Below are 20,593 nucleotides of genomic sequence, written 5' to 3'. Positions count from 1 at the left end.
AGGACTTGGGGTTGGGAGTGGGGAGAGTTGAGGAATTGGGTATCGGAGGGGAGAGTTGAGGACCTGGGGGAGGAGAGAGAGTTGAGGACTTGGGGGATGAGGGGGGGAGAGTTGAAGACTTGGGGGGGCGAGAGTTGAGGACTTGGAGAGCGGGAGGGGGGAGAGTTGAGGACTTGGGGAGCGGAAGGGGGGAGAGTTGAGGACTTGGGGTTGCGAGTGGGAATTGGAGGGGAGAGTTGAAGACTTGGGGGGGGGGGGAGAGTTGAGGACTTGGGGGGGGGGAGAGTTGAGGACTTGGGGAGCGGGAGGGGGGAGAGTTGAGGACTTGGGGAGCAGAAGGGGGGGAGAGTTGAGGACTTGGGGTTGCGAGTGGGAATTGGAGGGGAGAGTTGAAGACTTGGGGGGGGGGGGGAGAGTTGAGGACTTGGGGAGCGGGAGGGGGGAGAGTTGAGGACTTGGGGAGCGGGAGGGGGGAGAGTTGAGGACTTGGGGAGCGGGAGGGGGGAGAGTTGAGGACTTGGGGAGCGGGAGGGGGGAGAGTTGAGGACTTCGGGAGCGGGAGGGGGGAGAGTTGAGGACTTGGGGAGCGGGAGGGGGGGAGAGTTGAGGACTTGGGGAGCGGGAGGGGGGAGAGTTGAGGACTTGGGGTTGCGAGTGGGAATTGGAGGGGAGAGTTGAAGACTTGGGGGGGGGGGGGGGAGAGTTGAGGACTTGGGGGGGAGAGTTGAGGACTTGGGGTTGGGAGTGTGGAGAGTTGGGGTTGGAGGGGACAGTTATGGATCGAAAAGGAAAAGAGTTGGTGACTGGATGGTGGGGAGAGTTGAAGACTTTGGGTTCAGGGTGGGGGGTTCATTTAATCAAGCAACATCTTTACGGAGCACATATCTAGACAATATTAAATTCCCAATATGTTTAACTGTTCCATGCATAATATTCATTTTACATTATTGTTGAAGTGACAGTCTGCATTGTGTGGAATTTCCGCGGGTACCTGCTTGTTAAAAATTATGTTCCAAGATCAACTGCCATTCTTTCCTTTATATTCCTGATGGACACCCTCTTGTGCAAGGCCGTAGGTGTTGTGTGATGTGACCTGCTTTCCGATGGCTCCCCCCACCTTCACGCCCCTCAAAGGTAGTGCATTTCCAGGAAATCCCCATTTACCTGTCTGGGTGGACTTGAACGATTAGAATTAACTTATTCAAACATCCAACAAGCCTGTTATGGAGCTGCTGACGTTATTATGCTTTACTGACAGGTCACTGCACATGACTCTCAAAATGTTGTTCTTTCTTTATGATCAGTTTTTGAAGCCTCTGATGTGGCTCCACTTGTCGTTCATGGTTTTGCCATCTACTGCAGTGTCAGCATGGGGAGTTCTGTGGGTACAAGATCAACGTTTATAACCTTGCAGTGACACTGCCACTGTTTCAACCATGTTACTCACCACTAACTATCTGTCAGCAGGCCTCAATTGTTGTTGGCAGTCTTAACCACTCGGCATCTATTTCACGTTCTGTACTCGAGATGGTGGGCAAACCCCTTGATATATAAATCCAGCTTTGAAAAATGCAATCTGCTTGACATCACTCACTCACTCACTCACCGCAGGCAGGTTGGTGGTTTTTCTGTCTTCTACCGACTCCTCTCCGGCCTTGCTCCCCCAGCTCTCTCTGTGCTCTGTCCCCCAAATATTCCTTCAGGTCGCACAAGATCTGCCTGCAATCCTCCTATGTTTAAACTGCCAAAATCAAGACTCTCTGCTCACCTTCACTCCTTCATTCCTCTTTTCTCCCGCCTCTGGAACAAACTCCCCCACTCCCTTCAATCTCACTCCTCCCTCCAGGTCTTTAAAACAGCTGTTCATCACCATCTCTTATCTTCCCCGTTCCAAAACCTTGATCTAGTCAGGTTCACTATGTCAATAAATTATATTTCGTTCAAAATCATGGTAGATTAGCAAACCTATACATTTTTGGAAAGGTTATAGCATAAGGAAACTAAAAATCAATGTTTACATTTGGAGAGATACCTGTATGGCGGCCATTTTGGATTTTCAAAATGGCCACTGTAAAATACATATTTTGTTCTATTTCTGCCTCTAATTACCCTAAAAACTTTTTAAAATATACTAAACCTATATTTTCAGGGACAAGGAATCCAATGAAAGTATCAAATTAGTGCTATGGGGAATGGTAAGACACGGATCAAAGGTTTTGAATTGCAAAATACTGTTGAAGGAACTGCGCTCCAACGCGAGTCGAAAGAATTGACGCGACCAAAGACGGAATTCGTCCGAGTTGCTTTATTGAAACAAAACAGCTCAGGTATTCTGACAAGCCCGTTTATCGGGCAGCAATATATATACACATTTATGTCGGGAAGTTTGCCCGGCAAAAGCTATACCGGGCATGCCCGGGTGTCAAGGGCGAGCCTTGGAAAGGCGAGTCTGGACCTGCCCGGGCGTGTTTGACTGCGGCCTGGCAAGTCGAGGCTGGGCGTGCCCGGGCGCTCTGGGCGAGCCCTGGAAAGGCGATAGCGGGCATGCCCGGACGCTCTGGGCGAGCCCTGGAAAGGCGATAGCGGGCATGCCCGGACGCTCTGGGCGAGCCCTGAAAAGGCGATAGCGGGCATGCCCGGACGCTCTGGGCGAGCCCTGGAAAGGCGAGAGCGGGCATGCCCGGGAAAGACGAGACCGGGCGTGCCCGGGAGGTTCGGGCGTGCCCGGGAACAGTGAGTCCGGGCATGCCCGGGAGAGGCGCGTCTGGCCGGTGCAAGGCGATTGTGTGCATCCAGCGGTAACCGCTACACTGTCTTTATATTCGCGATAAGTTGCATAATCAAATACATGTTATCATTTTGTACAGGCAGTTAATAACATCAAAATGTGTCACAATAATTCATATCACCAAACATACACAGGCAGTCAGCAAAATCATATATACACATGCAGTCAGTACAACTTCACATCTACACAGGCAGTCAATGACAAAATATACACAGGCAGTCAATGGCATCAAACATACACGATTACAGAATATGCCATTCAGAGTTCGTCATCACTGTCCTGTGTGTCGTATCCGACAATATAGTCCGCATCGTTTTCACAGTCCGTTCCACACAAGCAAAGGTCGGTCAAATTGATTGGCAAATCGAATTGGTCGAATGGTCGATCGAATCGAATTCGATGAATCGAATCGAATCGAATCGATCGAATGGTCGAATGGTCGAATGGAATTGGTCGATTGGTCGAATTGGTCGAATCGAATTGGTCGGAATTGGCAAATGTAAACATTGATTTTCAGATTTTCCATGTAATAACGTTTCCAAAAATGTATAGGTTTGCTAATCTACCATGATTTTGAACGAAAAAACATGGTGAACCTAACTAATCTTTTCTACCTCTGTTAATTCACCCCAGATCCACTTTTTTGAAATTCCAACTTCTTTCCTGGAAGTCCTTGCAGTGTTCATATGTTTTATACCTCTCCCACCTCCCCCCAAGCCCTCTCCCTCCCACATTTCTCCCGATGTCCCTGCTCTCAAATGTTGTGTTTGTGTCCTTCCCCCTCTCTCCCCATCTTGTCTACCGCTCCCCTTATTTTGTGCTTTATGTGTCGGTTTGACTTTTTGTGTGATTAATGTTAGCTCTTTCACGAGCCTCGATCTTGTATAAAAAAATATAAAAAAACCTCGTTGTGGTGGTGGTTCTATGGTACCGCCCTGCATAGATCTCTCTCAATTTAACAACACTGTAGAGTTAGGTTTGAGGGGTTTTCTTGCTGCTGAATTCTTAGGTGAAGTCATGATGTTTTATTTGTTTATTTCTTTATTTTCCTTTAATGAATATCAAAAAAACAAAATGTGAGGTCGATTTCATTCATTTAATCGACTCTACGAGTGTAAAAGTCTAGAAACCAATCCCTGTGTACACTTTGCATTCCAGCTTTCTACCTGTGCTTCCTTTCAATGAATTACCTACATGACCTCAATTATATTCATTAAAATGGGTTTCACTTTGAATTGCTACACAATGGAAGATGCCCTAAGAAGCATGCCCAACAACCAGCTGGCAGGACTGCCTTGTGGTACACACACTCACCTCTAAGCTGTCTAGCCTGGGTTTGAATCCCGACCCAGCTTTAAACTGTCATCCCGGTGTTTCACAGGTGGGGTGATTCATCAACGTGTGTGCCATCCCTTGGAAGGGTATTAAACTGGGAGTCCCGTGACGGACAGGACATCCAGTTAAGGATCGTTAAAGACTCCATGGTGTCCTTTGTGAAGAGTAGGCGATCTATCTCTGGCACCATGGTCAAATTACAAATTCCTGCCCTGGCCTACAGGGGGCACTACCTCAGCGGTACAGCTGCACTCCCAGCAATGATGCAAACCAGCAGCACCAGCAAACCAGCAGATGCAACCTGCAGCCACAATGAATTTTTATTTTAAGGCCATTTTCCCTACTAGAGCGGGGGTTAGCCTTGCGGGCCCCATGACAATCTTCTCCATTTTGCCCTATTTTCTACATCTCCCCTGGTTAACCCCCTTGCCCGCATTTCTTCTTCAACCATCTTTAGCCAAGTCTTTCTCGGTCTTCTCCGTCCTCTACTTTCTTCTACATTCATTTCCATCACTCTTCTCAACCAGTCACTTTCATCCTTCCTCAACACATGACCAAACCATCTCAACCTGTTTCTCTTCACAGCATCCATCACAGGCTCTATTCCCATCATCTTTCGCAATTCATCATTTGTCTTCCTCTCTCTCAACGATACTCCGCACATCCAGCGAACCATTCGCATTTCCACCCTTTCCAACCTTCATTGCTGCTCTCCGTTCATTACCTTCGCAAAAGCGGAAGGTTATGTTTTGATCGCTGTGTATTTATTTGTATGTCTGTGTGTGTGTGTGTGTGTATGTTATTCGCATAACTCAAAAAGTATTCAACCGAATTGCATGAAATTTGGTGGGATGATTGGTTATTATACGGGACACATTTGATTAGATTTTGGGAGCAATCGGGTCAAAGGTCAAGGTCAAGGTCACGAAAAGGTCAAAATCGTATTTTTGTTGTTCTGTTCCCTACACTCCCATGCCAAGTACAGAACAGTAGCTGCGGCGAAGGTATGCGCTCTACCGAGTGCCCGTTCTAGTTACCCATGTCTCGCTCCCATAAATCATAACACTTCTTTGAGAACTGAAGTGAATGAATGAAGTTTAATAATAATTGCCTTATTATTGCAATCACTAAAAAAATAAAACAAGAAGACGTCTTGCGGAGCACAATACTTGCAAAATCTGCCCCCCATCCTGAAGAAAAAAAATTCTATTGATACAGCAAATTGTCCATTTCATCAAGATTAAAATTGACTATCTTGATCAAAGCTCGGGTCAATAGGAAGAAAAGTGACGATTTTTCAGATGAAAAATGATGATTTTGGAAGGTTGACCTTGAGTTGACCTTTGACGTTTTGACCTCGAGAATCGTTTGTTTCCCTATTTATTGACTCAATATGCAAATGCTGTTCAATTTTCAAGTCAATCGGATGAAAATTGAGGATTTTAAAAACTTGGCCTATGTTGACCTTTTGGCCTATGTTCACCTAAAATATAATTTGTGGTTGAATTTAGTGACCAGATATGCCGGCTAGGGTGCCGGCTTAGGATCCTACGATCCTGGGTTCGAATCCCGGTCGATCGCTGAATTAACTCCAGGGGGGTTGACTCAGCCTGTCATCCTTCCGAGGTCGGCTAATTGAGTACCAGTTCACTGGTAATTCCCTGTTTGTCGTTAAAGGCGGCAAAAAGGGTTGGCGTCAGGAAGGGCATCCGGCCGTAAAACATTGCTTCAAAAAGGGGACCGAAAAACAACAACAACCACGGTTCCCGAAAAAGGCCAACCCCCGCTTTGCGGGGAAAAATGGCCTCTAAAGGTGGTTATATTTTTTATGTTTTATATGCAAGTCCTTTTCAAATTTCACGTCAATTGGATGAAAATTGAGGATTTTAGAAATGCGGCCTATGTTGACCTTTTGGCCTATGTTGACCTCAAATATACATGGTGGTTGAATTCAGTGACCAGATATGCAAGTCCTCTTCAAATTTCAAGTCAATCGGATGAAAATTGAGGATTTTAGAAATTTGGCAAAGTTGGTGACCTTTGGCCTATGTTGACCTTTTGACCCCAAAACCAAGAGGCTTCTTGCTTTTGACGAACTCTACCATTTGGTGAAGTTTCGTGAAGATCGGTTGAAAATTGTGACCTGCAGGCCGGTGACAAACAAACAGACAGACAGACAGACAGACAAACAGACAGACAGACAGACAGACAGAACCACAAACGCAACCGACCAATACACTTGAAAAATCTTCGATTTTGCAAGTAATAATGGATGGCCTCCTCTGCTAAAAACAAGCTCACTTGTCCTGAGATCAATCTGCAGGTGATGGTACATTTCGTGGGCCGGCAAGTTCTCAAAGAAGAGATGGCATCGAGGAGTCTGTCGTCTTCCGCACGAGTGAGCTCCCAAAGTTCTTGTGCCAGAAAATGTACCTGGAAAATCTGTCTCCACTCACAGGCCACAGATGGATGGCTAGGCAGAGCAGGTGACTTTGTTAAAGGCTGCATGCGCTCTGGCATACCACAGAAACTCAATCTTGAGCATAATAGACGCTTTGAGCAATCCAAAGAAAGTAAGCATTTCGCTTGTTGTACTCGAATATGACCTTCAATTGAAACCCAACTGTTTTTTGGAGTCTCGTCGGCTCCTACGGTAGTTACAGTTGCAGTCAAGCAGTGGTTCTAATGAAGGAACCTGTGCTCAATGCATTCAGGGATTTTTCTGCAATGCTGTAAAGGCCTAACTCTGACGAAGAAGACTAGGGGATCTTCAATGTCCACAATGCATAATTTAAAGCCAGCTTAACAATCCCCCAGACATTGCAGAAAGTTTGGCAATACCATATCCTCTGCTGCCACTGCGGCGTATGAGAATTTACGTTGCATCCGATTATACCAGGAATCAAAGCCAGGAAGGACCACACCCTTTAAGGTTATGACCGAGAGGTGTGGTAGAATGACAAGAGACATTCTCCAATGGAATCGCTCCGTGTGAACAAATAACAGTGCATCACGTAAGCAGCAAGGTGGAATTTCCACCTGTACGAGTACTGTTTTGACGCGTTGCATGTCTGCATGTCCCGTTTGTTACATCAGCTTCGGTATCAACACAACAGTCGGCGTTGTGGTGCTACGGGTGCGCATGAAAGGTGTGGCGTGGATGCTGTGGGTGTGCAGTGGTGGGCGTTTGGTGGAGATGGGAGAGAGGGAAGCCAGGGAGATCGTTTTTGTCGGGAATGACGCAATTGGGTATGTGGCCTCTCCGTTTTGTGGCAGGGATCAAAAAAGAGGATTTTGTGTCGTTTCAGAGGGGCTCAAGCGAGGGATATTTATGGAGTAATATAAGGCGTTTTGTCGGGTCATGATGGAGGGATAATGGTTGTGGAGCATATGGGAAGAATATATTCTGGGGACTTGAAACCTCGGAACGTTGGGTTATCGACTCTCCCGAGAATGGGGGCTGTGCGGAATTCACAGGTAAAGCGATAGATCATGTTAACCTATAGTTGGAGAAACGATGCAGGCAGCATGGATTTGGGCTTAACAAGCATTGGGAATGTTTCGGGGACGTAGGGATTTTTTTCTGAATGATGATGCAGTGGAAATTGAAGAACTTTTAAATGGAAATTCTCAATTTCATTCATCCCTTCGGGTCTTCAAGACAGCTGTTCACCACCATCTCAAATCATCCCCCATCCAAAACCATGATATTTTCTACCCCTGTTAACCTCCTCTCCCCCCCTCCCCCACCCATCCCCCCCACAACCCCAAGCTAATCTCTTTCCAACTTTCCAGTTTTTCTCACCGAAGAGTTTGCTTCTGTATCCATCTTGTCCCCCCCATGTGCCCTCCCCGACCTCTCATTCCCCCCACATCCCTTATTTGTGTCCCTCTATTTTGTCCTCTAGCCCTGCTATTGTGCCCCCTCCACCCTCTCTCTATACTGTTCCTTTTATTCTGTGGCATCCTAATCTGTTGTATGTTCTTGCTCTTCCATGAGCCTTGACCTTGTATACAAAAATAAAAAGATGGAATGAAGGCTTTTTTAAACTAGGAGTGTGGAAATGCTGTCGATCGGAGAACTGCTGCTAACGGCACGACTGGTGGCGATGGGCAACAAACGGTGGTTACGAGAGGGAAAAGTTAAGTTCGGTGTATTCTAACGTCTAACCAGGAGTTTAAATAATAAGATGGAAGAGCTTGAGGTTAACTGAAGTAGATAGTGTGGAGTACGATATCGTTGCAGTAAGTGAAACTTGGCTTAATGAGGAGAGTAGTTTGAGTACAGAACGACAATGTTATCCAAGGTGTATATGTCTGATATAAATGGAGGATGGTTGGGGGTCTGGCAATCTGGATAAAATACCATATTGTATCGAGAGAAAGGGATGAATGAGGGAATGAATGTAAGAGGAATTCGGTGTGGATTGAGATTAGTGATTGAAAGAATAGTAAGATACTTGGAGGATATGTTTATCGGGCTCCTGGTATGAGAGGAGCAGGAGAGCGGGGTTCATAAATTCAGAAAAGCCTATGACACCAGGGATAGATAGAGTCCAGAATTGGGGAAAGCAGAACAGAGGAGGATTTTCTAAATATATTCCAAGACTGCTTTTTTAACCAGTTTGTAGAAAAACCCACAAGGGGGTGTTACATCTTTTTCTTCAAGCAAGGATCCCGATATGGGGAGGAGTTGTAGGTAGAGGAACATCTGGGGACAAGTAACCATAACCTAGTGTGCGCAACTACGAGTTGAGATGTGGAGCTCGTATGTTGTTGAGATGTGGGAACCATAACCTAGTGTGTGCAACTACGAGTAGAGATGTGGAGCTCGTATGTTGTTGAGATGTGGGAACCATAACCTAGTGTGTGCAACTACGAGTTGAGATGTGGAGCTCCTGTGTTGTTGAGATGTGGGAACCATAACCTAGTGTGTGCACCGAGTTTAGATGTGGAGCTCGTATGTTGTTGAGATGTGGAACCATAACCTAGTGTGCGCAACTACGAGTTGAGATGTGGAGCTCGTATGTTGTTGAGATGTGGAACCATAACCTAGTGTGCGCAACTACGAGTTGAGATGTGGAGCTCGTATGTTGTTGAGATGTGGAACCATAACCTACTGTGCGCAACTACGAGTTGAGATGTGGAGCTCGTATGTTGTTGAGATGTGGAACCATAACCTAGTGTGCGCAACTACAAGTTGAGTTGTGGAGCTCGTATGTTGTTCAGATGTGGAACCATAACCTAGTGTGTGCACCGAGTTGAGATGTGCAGCTCGTATGTTGTTGAGATGTGGAACCATAACCTAGTGTGCGCAACTACAAGTTGAGATGTGGAGCTCGTATGTTGTTGAGATGTGGAACCATAACCTAGTGTGTGCACCGAGTTGAGATGTGGCGCTCGTATGTTGTTGAGAAGTGGAACCATAACCTAGTGTGCGCAACTACGAGTGGAGATGTGGAGCTCGTATGTTGTCGAGATGTGGAACCATAACCTAGTGTGCGCAACTACGAGTTGAGATGTGGAGCTCGTATGTTGTCGAGATGTGGAACCATAACCTCGTGTGCACAACTACGAGTTGAGATGTGGACCTCGTATGTTGTTGAGATGTGGAACCCTAACCTAGTCTGCACAACTACGAGTTGAGATGTGGAGCTCGTATGTTGTTGAGATGTGGAACCATAACCTAGTCTGCGCAACTACGAGTTGAGATGTGGAGCTCGTATGTTGTCGAGATGTGGAACCATAACCTAGTGTGCGCAACTACGAGTTGAGATGTGGAGCTCGTATGTTGTCGGGATGTGGAACCATAACCTCGTGTGCGCAACTACGAGTTGAGATGTGGAGCTCGTATGTTGTTGAGATGTGGAACCATAACCTAGTGTGTGCAACTACGAGTTGAGATGTGGAGCTCGTATGTTGTCGAGATGTGGAACCATAACCCAGTGTGCGCAACTTTGAGTTGAGATGTGGAGCTCGTATGTTGTTGAGATGTGGAACCATAACCTCGTGTGTGCACCGAGTTGAGATGTGGAGCTCGTATGTTGTTGAGATGTGGAACCATAACCTCGTGTGCGCAACTACGAGTTGAGATGTGGAGCTCGTATGTTGTTGAGATGTGGAACCATAACCTAGTGTGCGCAACTACGAGTTGAGATGTGGAGCTTGTATGTTGTCGAGATGTGGAACCATAACCTCGTGTGCGCAACTACGAGTTGAGATGTGGAGCTCGTATGTTGTTGAGATGTGGAACCATAACCTGGTGCGCGCAACTACGAGTTGAGATGTGGAGCTCGTATGTTGTCGAGATGTGGAACCATAACCTAGTGTGTGCAACTACGAGTTGAGATGTGGAGCTCGTATGTTGTCGAGATGTGGAACCATAACCTAGTGTGCACAACTACGAGTTGAGATCTGGAGCTCGTATGTTGTTGAGATGTGGAACCATAACCTAGTGTGCGCAACTACGAGTTGAGATGTGGAGCTCGTATGTTGTTGAGATGTGGAACCATAACCTAGTGTGCGCAACTACGAGTTGAGATGTGGAGCTCGTATGTTGTCGAGATGTGGAACCATAACCTAGTGTGCGCAACTACGAGTTGAGATGTGGAGCTCGTATGTTGTTGAGATGTGGAACCATAACCTCGTGTGTGCACCGAGTTGAGATGTGGAGCTCGTATGTTGTTGAGATGTGGAACCATAACCTAGTGTGTGCAACTACGAGTTGAGATGTGGAGCTCGTATGTTGTCGAGATGTGGAACCATAACCTAGTGTGCGCAACTACGAGTTGAGATGTGGAGCTCGTACGTTGTTGAGATGTGGAACCATAAACTAGTGTGTGCACCGAGTTGAGATGTGGAGCTCGTATGTTGTTGAGATGTGGAACCATAACCTAGTGTGTGCAACTACGAGTTGAGATGTGGAGCTCGTATGTTGTTGAGATGTGGAACCATAACCTAGTGTGCGCAACTTTCAGTTGAGATGTGGAGCTCGTATGTTGTTGAGATGTGGAACCATAACCTAGTGTGTGCACCGAGTTGAGATGTGGAGCTCGTATGTTGTTGAGATGTGGAACCATAACCTAGTGTGTGCAACTACGAGTTGAGATGTGGAGCTCGTATGTTGTCGAGATGTGGAACCATAACCTAGTGTGCGCAACTTTCAGTTGAGATGTGGAGCTCGTATGTTGTTGAGATGTGGAACCATAACCTAGTGTGTGCACCGAGTTGAGATGTGGAGCTCATATGTTGTTGAGATGTGGAACCATAACCTAGTGTGCGCAACTACGAGTTGAGACGTGGAGCTCGTATGTTGTTGAGATGTGGAACCATAACCTAGTGTGCGCAACTACGAGTTGAGATGTGGAGCTTGTATGTTGTCGAGATGTGGAACCATAACCTAGTGTGCGCAACTACGAGTTGAGATGTGGAACTCGTATGTTGTTGAGATGTGGAACCATAACTGGTGCGCGCAACTACGAGTTGAGATGTGGAGCTCGTATGTTGTCGAGATGTGGAACCATAACCTAGTGTGTGCAACTACGAGTTGAGATGTGGAGCTCATATGTTGTCGAGATGTGGAACCATAACCTAGTGTGCGCAACTACGAGTTGAGATCTGGAGCTCGTATGTTGTTGAGATGTGGAACCATAACCTAGTGTGCGCAACTACGAGTTGAGATGTGGAGCTCGTATGTTGTTGAGATGTGGAACCATAACCTAGTGTGTGCAACGAGTTGAGAGGTGGAGCTCGTATGTTGTTGAGATGTGGATCCATAACCTAGTGTGCGCAACTACGAGTTGAGATGTGGAGCTCGTATGTTGTCGAGATGTGGAGCTCGTATGTTGTCGAGATGTGGAACCATAACCTAGTGTGCGCAACTATGAGTTGAGATGTGGAGCTCGTACGTTGTTGAGATGTGGAACCATAAACTAGTGTGTGCACCGAGTTGAGATGTGGAGCTCGTATGTTGTTGAGATGTGGAACCATAACCTAGTGTGCGCAACTACAAGTTGAGATGTGGAGCTCCTATGTTGTTGAGATGTGGAACCATAACCTAGTGTGCGCAACTACGAGTTGAGATGTGGAGCTCGTATGTTGTCGAGATGTGTTTAGGAGAGTCAAGTAAGGCTGTTAAGAAGGCAAATTTTGAAGGTATGAGAAGAGAGTTAGGTGCTCTGGATTTGAAAAAGCTAACTAGTGGGTAGTCTGTACAAGAGAAATGGACAACCTTCAACGAGAAAATGTGCAGCATGCAGTAGAGGTATTTTCCAGTGAGGTGTAAAAGTAGAGGCAGAAAGAGACTGGGGTGGTAAATCATGGAGGTAAAGAGACCAGGGTGATTAAGGATAAACAGGTAACCATGGAAAGCACACCTAATGTAAAATGTGACAACAATATTATGCAAAGAACAGTTAAATATGTGAATTTAATAAATGATCCGAAATTAATTATCTTCTTTGCGAATGCATAAATACAATGTTAAAACTAGAAGTACACACCATGTTGGCGTTGTTAATAACAGTCGTCTATACTGAAAGTCTTTGAACAAAGGTTGCAGTTCAAGGCGGTCATTTAATTAGAGAAAAACCTTCCTACATTTAGCAGTGACTTAAAAATAACGTTTCATAATAAACTTCAAGGAGTTCCAAAATAAGTTTAAATTGAATTATCGGTGGACTCGCTGATGCAAGTAGTTAAGAGTTGATGGGTTGGCGTTTCAAACCCCCACCAAGTAACGAGTTTACATGAAAGACCTTCATATGGTGCATGTTGCTTTCTTGGTTGACGTTCAACATTAAAAAAAGGATAGAGCGCGGACATAGGAGGGGGGAGGATGGTGAGAGAAGGGGGGAGGATGGTGAGAGAGAGGGGAGGGGGAGAGAGAAAGGGAGGAGCAGGAGAGAGAGGGGAGGGGGAGAGAGAAAAAGAGGAGAGGGGGAGAGAGAAAAAGAGGAGAGGGGGAGAGAGAAAAAGAGGAGAGGGGGAGAGAGAGGGAAGGGCAAAGAGAAAAAGAGGAGCGGGGAAGGGGAGAGAGAAAAAGAGGAGAGGGGGAGAGAGAGAAGGGGAAAGAGAAAAAGAGCAGAGGGGAGGGGGAGAGAGGAAAAGAGGAGAGAGGGGAGGGGAGAGAGAAAAAGAGGAGAGGGGAGAGAGAAAAAGAGGAGAGGGGGAGAGAGAAAAAGAGGAGAGGGGAGAGAGAAAAAGAGGAGAGGGGGGGGGAGAGAGAAAAAGAGGAGAGGGGAGGGGGAGAGAGAAAAAGAGGAGAGGGGGAGAGAGGGAGGGGGAAAGAGAAAAAGAAGAGAGGGAGGGGGAAAGAGAAAAAGAGGAGAGAGGGAAGGGGAAGGAGAAAAAGAGGAGAGGGGGGAGAGAAAAAGAAGAGATGGGAGGGGGAGAGAGAAAAAGAGGAGAGAGGGGAGGGGGGAGAGAAAGAGGGGAGGAGGAGAGAGAAAACGAGGAGAGAGAGGAGGAGGAGAGAGAAAAGGAAGAGAGGGGGAGAGAGAAAAAGAGGAGAGGGGAGAGAGAAAAAGAGGAGAGGGGGAGAGAGAAAAAGAGGAGAGGGGGAGAGAGAAAAATAGGAGAGGGGGAGAGAAAAAAGAAGAGGGGAGGGGGAGAGAGAAAAAGGAGGAGGGGGGGGGAGGTGAGAGAAAAAGAAGAGAGAGGAGGGGGAGAGAGAAAAGGAGGAGATGGGAAGAGGGAGGATAGGGGAGGGAGAGAGAGGGTCGAGCAGAGGGGAGGTGTATGAGTGAAAGAGGAGGGGGTGGCGAAGAAGTTTCCATCTGTATCCATCTTGTCCGCCCCATTCCTCCCCATCCCATTGTTTGTCCAAGTCTCCCTCTATTTTGTCCTTCAACTCTGCTGTTGGTGTCTGCCTCCCCTGCCTCACCTCCCTCCCCCCCACCCCCCCACCCTACCCACCACCATCACTACTCTTCCTTTTGTCCTGTTGCGTCCTGATCCATTCAGTGGTCTAGCTCTTCCACGAGCCTTGATTCTGTATACAAAAAAACTGTCATAGGTTGGAAACCATTGTGCAGACTTGACGTGATGGAGGTTGGGTGTGTGACAAGGACGAAACGATTCGATTTTGATGAAGATCTGGATTTGGATCCGGCCTATCAGTGGGATACAAAAAGTAAACTGTTCAGCCTGGCGGAGGTATGCCCTGTACCGAGTATCGTTTTAGTTTGAAAATTGAATTGGATAGGTATCTGGAAGTGGTGAGGACGTAAGAGCGCTGATATGTTGGCATGATGGATGGCACAGGCTCGATGGGCCCAATGTCCTCCTCCTGTGTTGAAGTTCCTTGTAAACACTTGTAAACAGGACACGTGGAAGTCGTTCGACGCATCAGGTACCACCACTGGCAGTGTTGGCATCGTATGGGTTTTGGGGCTTTGTCTTCGTATTAAAAGATGTCACCAAGGGCTCATCTTCATCACGCATAATATGCAAAGTAGTTCCAATGACATAGTTGGTTGGTGCATCATGCACGTTTTGCATACCTGTAAGACTATCCCGTCATAAATAGATACCCGCTCGGAATGCAAATCAACATTTCAATCTCACAGCATTCCCAGTGACGGCTCGGTTCCCTTTTCAGGCGTGGAGACTGGAAATTGCGAGCTCGGCGGTGGTGGGGAGGAGGAAGGAAGCAATAACGTGCCTTGTACGGTGTAATAATTTGCAAATGCGGAATTAAATGGATAATTTCACGCATGAAAATGGCCGGGGAAAGCACTCTCGGTGTGCCACGGACATGTTACATGGGGAGGTAGCGAGCGAGCAAACGTGATTTTGAAAAAGGAAGTCCTTCGAGGGGAAAGATAGTTTGGTGGAGTTAGAGAAAACATGACTGATCCGTCATCTCGTCGTACTTTTGACAGAGAGAGACAGACAGACGTGGCCTACGTCATGGTTGCCATAATACTTATCCACAAGAATCCCACTTTTGGGATATTTTTCCACATTATATGTCACACGATAGTTTGAGTTAAGGGAAGGTCAGAATCCCAAACAATTTTATTTCCATATCTAGGTTTACTTGAGGCTTTGTGTAGCACACCTTATCTGTTTTGTCTTCAGTATCATGTTTATAAAGTCAGAAACACGAAGGGGGGGGGGGGGGGGGGGGTTGGATTGGCCCATATAGGAGTACAACGGACCACGCTGACCTGGACAGTAGAGAGCAAAATACAACAACAACAACATGCATTTGAAAAGGCCATTTTCCCTGCTAGAGCGGGGGTTAGCCTTGCGGTCCCCATGACAATCTTCTCCATTTTGCCCTATTTTCTGCATCTCTCCTTGTTAACCCCCTTTCCCGCATTTCTTCTTCCACCATCTTTAGCCAAGTCTTTCTCGGTCTTCCCCGTCTTCTACTTCCTTCTACATTCATTTCCATCACTCTTCTCAACCAGTCACTTTCATCCTTCCTCAACACATGACCAAACCATCTCAACCTGTTCCTCTTCACAGCATCAATCACAGGCTCTATTCCCATCATCTTTCGCAATTCATCATTTGTCTTCCTCTCTCTCAACGATACTCCGCGCATCCGTCGAACCATTCGCATTTCCACCCTTTCCAACCTTCGTTGCTGCTCTACGTTCATTACCCATGTCTCGCTCCCATAAATCATAACACTTCTCACACATGCAGCATACACCTTTCCCTTCAGCTTCAACGACACTCCCCTCATCATCAGCACGCCACTCAATTCCCGAAACTTCTTCCATGCACATCTCACTCGAGCAACCGTTGCCGAGTCTGATCCACCTTCTCCATTCAGCATGTCTCCGAGGTAGCAAAATGTTTTCACACCTTCCAGCTTCACGCCGTCTCCAAGATCCAACTCAACATTTCCTCCATCTGCAGCTCCCTCTGTGCACACCTTACATTTGAATGTAGCTGCCACACTGGTTAATGACCCTCTCAGCCCACTACATTTTTGATGAACCCACTCAGCGCACATTGTACACTGAATGGAGTTCACTCCGACACCCTTCCTACACACAGCACAGGGCCACTTCCCAGTTCTTTCCACCTCACCACATGCTTTACCACTTGCCATCACCTTCGTCTTTCCGATATTCACCTTCAGACCTTTTGTCTCCATACATTCCTTCCACGTGTTCATCTTTTCCTTCAGTCCATCCATACTTTCCGCAATCAACACCAGATCATCTGCATACAACAACTCCCACGGTAAACCCTCCTTTACGTTCTGAGCCAGCACCTCCATCACAGCTACAAATAGTAGTGGACTTAGTACCGACCCCTGATGCACTCCCACCTTCACCTCAAACTCACCACTGTTCCCGTCCTTCGTCCTTACAGCTGTGCGTGCTCTTTTGTACATTGCCATCACTACTCTGATCAACCATTCCTCCACTCCTAACGTCCTCAATGCCCATGTCAATACTTTGCGTGGAACCCGATCGAATGCTTTCTCCAGATCAACAAACCCAAGAAACAACTTCTTCCTCTTCTCCATGTACTTCTCCTGCAACTGCCTCACAATGAGAAGCGCGTCTGTCGTTCCTCTTCCTGGCATAAATCCAAACTGCATTTCGTCGATCTTCACTTTCTTCCTTATCCTCCTCTCCAACACCCTTTCCAATACCTTCATTCCATGCTCCAATAACTTTATCGCTCGGTACGAGCCACACTCCAGAGGGTCACCTTTCCCCTTGTATAGAGGGACGAGGGTACTCAGTTCCCAATCCACTGGAATGCGGCCTTCTTTCACCACCAGATTACAGATCTCTGTCATTCTCTTCACACCCCAACTTCCTGCTGCCTTCAACATATCTCCCACAACTCCCGTCGGCCCTCCCGCTTTTCTACCCTTCATTGCTTTTATCGCTTCCTCAACTTCCTTCTCAGTTATCTTCTCTGCCGGTCCTAAAACTGGGTTACTCTCTATGTTGCCATCCCATTCATTCTCTGTATTCAACAGCATTTCCATATATCTTTTCCATCTTCCTTTAATTCCATCTGGGTCGACAACGATTTGTCCCACTTCATCCTTCAAGCAGCTCACCCCCATCACATCACACCTCTCTTTCGCTATCTGCTTTGCAATCCTGAATACCGCTCTCTGACCCTCTTCCGAATCCAAGCGTTCTCCGAACATTTTCCTACATGCCTCCTGCGCCTTTGCTACCTCTTTCTTTGCAGCCTTCCTGGCTGCCTTATAACTTTCATGCTCTGCTGTTTCTGCTCTCGTACCCTTCGCCTTCTGCCACTCCTTGAACTTCTTCCTCTTCTCGTCAATCCTCTTTCCAACTTCATCATCCCACCACCATGTTTCCGAGTGCCTCGGTGGTCCTTTTGTCCATCCACATACCTCACCAACGGCTCCCAACAGACTAGCTTTCATTGACATCCAACCATTTTCAAGCTCAACCACATCATCCTCGACCCTACTCAGCCTCTCTTTTAATGCCTCCCTTACTGTCACCTCTTTCAACCTCCACACCTTCATTCTCGGTTGGTACTTCACCCGCCGAGCTCTCCTCGCACCTTTCACCCTTACGTCGCAGACAACCAAGTGGTGCTGTGAAACAGCCTCCTCCCCCGGGATCACCTTTGTGTCTCGGAGGTGCCCCCTATCTCGCCTAAGCACCATCAGGTAGTCAACGGTTGTCGTCGACCCACCTGACGTGTATGTAACAAGCTTATTATCCTCTTTCTGAAACTGAGTATTACAAATCAACAAATCAGCTCCATCAGCAAACTCCAAAATCCTTTCACCTTCTCCATTTCTCACTCCATATCCGTAACCCCCATGAACTCCGTCAAAACCATCCATACTCCTTCCCACATGTCCATTTAGGTCTCCTCCTACCACAACAACTTCCTCATCTTTCACGTTTTCCATCAGCTTCTCTATCGCACACCAGAACTTGTCCTTCTCTTCATCGCTCCGACCAACCTGCGGAGCATATCCCGAGATGACGTTCACCAAGAGCTTTCCAATCATCATTTTCACCATCATCAACCTATCACTCACTCTAGTCACACTCACCACACTGTCTACAAACTCCTCAGAAAACAGGACACCAACACCATTCACGCCCTCCGGGCACCCTTGCCACACAAACTTGTATTTCTGTCCCTGCCTACCCTTCACCATTCTCACACCACTTCCCTTCCATCTCGTCTCTTGCACACAACATATGTCCACTCTTCTTCTGACCAATACTTCCACCACTTCTCCTGATCTCCCTGTCATTGTCCCTACATTCCATGTCCCAAACCTCAGAAACCGATCTCCACTTCGGGCTGTACCCTGCCCACATGTAGTTGTAATTGTCATGGTTCTCTTTTTGAGGCAATGTTTTTTTTTTTATGGCCGGATGCCCTTCCTGACGCCAACCCTCTTAGTCGCCTCTTCCGACACGCAGGGATACGGCGTACCTATTCTTATCCAGGGTACACACTGGGAAACGTTTAAAACATGGAAATCCTTGGGGGGGGGGGGGGGGGGGGGGATCACCGCTGCGGTTTAAACATATTTAAATAAATATTTAAACAAAACCATGAAAACAATTTGGGAAAAGTCTCTAAGTGAGAACGTGGATTTGAGAAAGCAGGAGCAGAGGTGAAAGAACAAACGAGAATATAGGGGGCGGGGCACAAGTCGAGACGAGGAGGCCGCACGAGGCGCGGACAAAGAAACGACTAATTACACACAAATTTGCAACAACTACAAAACCAAAACCAAATAGAAACACACAATAACACATACACAACAAAATACGCAGCGGAAATTTGACAAAGAAACGAACGGGAAAACACTCAAACTTTGATGCCGTGGAGAGATCAAAGCAAGCCCGGTCGCTCGAGGGACCGGAAGCGGCACCTTCCGGAAGCGGCACAGTAGAGAGCAAAATGAAGAAGACAAAACAACGAGACGGCGAGGAAGACAAAACGACCTTCCTTCAATCGTCGCCATTCAAGAGCAACTAAAGAGTTTTGTTATCCCCACGCTTTTTGAAAAAAAACAAAAAACGAGGGGATATTGTAATCGGCTCCGTCTCAGTCCATTCTTCCGTCCGTCCGTCCGTCCGTCCGTCACGCTACCTCCTCCTAAACAGTTGTGCAGAAATTCACCAATCTCGGTAGTTATGATCGCCACAAGGCACGAAGGTGCAAGGGCAGTATCGTTTTTGGCTCCTCCTCCTGGGGTGGGGTCAAAAGGTCATAGAGCAAAAAATGCAATACAGGCACGTTTAAAAAAAAATTTTTGATGAAACTTTGTGAATGCAATCAACATTGGGGGATGCATGAAATATGTAACGATTTTTGGAATTTGACGCCAGGTGTGTATGTATGCCCCCAGAGTGTCGAGACGTAACAGCCACAGAGGTCAAAACGGGGAAATTTTTTTAACCCAAAACTTGATATTTGGTCAATCCTGGTGGAACTTTATGGTATCTTTCAACTTTTCTTTAGGTGGGTAGCTTGGCGGATTTGCGACGGTGTGCCATTGACTTCACTCTTGGTTGTTTTTTTTGTGAAAGATATGAATGATCGTTTTATTCATATGTTTCACAAAAAAAATAAAATGAAAGTGATGAAAATGATAAAATGTGAAAGATACGAACACCATTAAAAAAAAAATAGGAAATTGGCTGCAAGGCTAATTATATTATTTCTCTATTTCCAAAATAGTTTCTAAAAAATAAATTATTTCGAAAAAAAAAAGGCTGCGGCAGTTGTGAAAACACCACCCTGGTGGTTACAAGTTGTGATTCGAGGCCCCAAAGACAGCGACGAGCGCGTTTCGCAGCAGAGGCAGCCGGGGATTTCAAAGGAGACAAAAACGTTGTAAAACGAGCTCTTTGAAAGTGTTAAGCTTCCTCATTTTGCTTTCCTCTTTGTAATCACACGACGTACAATAAATCACTGACGGTCAACGGATCGTAAATTGTAATCCGTTGACCGTTTGTTTCATGAGTGTGTGTCACCGCCAGCTCACCGTCCTCGGCCAGCCGAGTACCTTGTGGTCTTGGGGAAATCACGTGGAGGCGACATGAACGAGACTTTCTATTCCGTGAGCTGTGATGTCACGCTTGCTTTACATAAATTACAGATAACCGATTCGGTTGTTTTTTTATCGCCACCATGTGTACGCATCCAACACGAATGTGGTATTCCCAACTACATGGAACTCTAGCGGTTGCTTTTGCTGAAGGCGTAATTACTTTATCTCCTAACCCAAGGTGATTCATTTCTCGGCCAGATTCCTAGTGACGTCACGCCGTCACATTCGAGGTTTTGCACACATCAGCGCACCGGCGAGGAAAATTCGCCGCCATTGGAATGATGCAAGTGTGACGCTTTTTGTACAGAAAGCTACGCAATCCACTCTTTGCAAACTAAGAATTGCCAATCGAAGTGACACCGACGGTTATAATAAACGCTCGACTGCTTGGCCTGTGTTACGGCCAAGTTCCAAATCCC

General features: G+C 46.7%; 1 long non-coding RNA gene across 1 annotated transcript in view; it reads right to left on the bottom strand.

Moving 5' to 3' along the window:
• Positions 1–637: 637 nt before the first annotated feature.
• Positions 638–20,593, bottom strand: part of LOC137426503 (uncharacterized) — a 35,748-nt gene continuing 15,792 nt past the window's right edge. The window contains exon 4 of the long non-coding RNA XR_010984328.2: positions 638–1,379. This is a non-coding gene — a long non-coding RNA (uncharacterized LOC137426503). The remainder of the gene's footprint in view (positions 1,380–20,593) is intronic.

The sequence above is a fragment of the Myxine glutinosa genome, chromosome 5 (assembly GCF_964187855.1).
Source record: "Myxine glutinosa chromosome 5, kmMyxGlut1.1, whole genome shotgun sequence".
Lineage (NCBI taxonomy): Eukaryota > Metazoa > Chordata > Myxini > Myxiniformes > Myxinidae > Myxine > Myxine glutinosa.
This window is presented reverse-complemented; position numbering and strand designations above follow the sequence as displayed.